Source organism: Schistocerca piceifrons, chromosome 1, assembly GCF_021461385.2.
Source record: "Schistocerca piceifrons isolate TAMUIC-IGC-003096 chromosome 1, iqSchPice1.1, whole genome shotgun sequence".
NCBI lineage: Eukaryota > Metazoa > Arthropoda > Insecta > Orthoptera > Acrididae > Schistocerca > Schistocerca piceifrons.
The window spans coordinates 898,184,684-898,185,899 of record NC_060138.1 but is presented as its reverse complement, the minus strand read 5'-3'; positions in this window follow the sequence as shown (position 1 = coordinate 898,185,899).

Sequence of the window (1,216 nt, the reverse complement as noted above, 5' to 3'; positions counted from 1 at the left end):
GTCACCAACTTAGAATTGGGGGGCAGCGTGGAGGGTAAATATCGTAGAGGGAGAGCAAGAGATGAATACACTGAGCAGATTCAGAAGGATGTAGTTTGCAGTAGGTACTGGGAGATGAAGAAGCTTGCACAGGATAGAGTAGCATAGAGAGCTGCATCAGACCAGTCTCTGGATTGAAGATCACAACAACAGCATCAGAGGCAACAACGAAATTGAACAAAACATGTGTATTTCACAACTCCTTATCGATGAACTCCGTAATGTGTTTAGTTTCCTAGTTTTTTTTATGACGTAGAAAGAGGAAGTTTTAGACACCTATTCAAAAATGTAGAGTTCGTTTCTGACAACTAGTGGCGAAAATGCGGAACGTCGTGGATTCAAGTAGTTTAGCAGTGACACTTTATTATTCACTAAATATTTCACTCTCATTTCTTGGTCATTCCCTGACACATTTTCTGCTTCTGTCTTTGGCGCTTATTTTCGCCTTTATTTTTGGATGGGACAATTTTATCTACTTTTCCACAATTTCATCGTATTTTTATTTTAACTAAGTTGGGCTAGAATATAGAATAAATTTAATCTCCAATATAAACTGAAACAGCCACTTCTTTTTCACATTTGTTCCTAACATTTGTATTTGTTAAATCACTATGCAAGCAAAGTTTTATCACGTATTTTACATAATTTACTCAGTGCAAAGTGGCATTTCAGTAAGGGACTGCTACACTGGCGCCAGAGAGTGGACTGGCTATTTTTATTAGGTCTAAGAGCCATGTACTGAACGACTTTTTGTCGTCAATAAACATTGCAGCAGATTACCCAATAGTCGTAACAACACATACGTGTATTAATACAGAATGACGGAGGGTTAAACCGCTGAAACGCGTCATGAAGTGAGTGTCAACAGTGAACTAGTTTAATTCGTAACCGGGAAGAGTCACAGTAAAACGTAGTAAAAAATGTTCGCATTTAATGTAACATTTATTATTATCAGACAAAATCACTTTCCATATCCTGTAAACTTATAGCGAGACTCGGACAACCTTAGCATATACTGCTGCGTTGGTTTTTGTGTTTTGCAAAATAGTCCTTAATGGTTCAAATGGTTCAAATGGCTCTGAGCACTATGGGACTTAACTGCTGTGGTCATCAGTCCCCTAGAACTTAGAACTAGTTAAACCTAACTAACCTAAGGACATCACAAACATCCATGCCC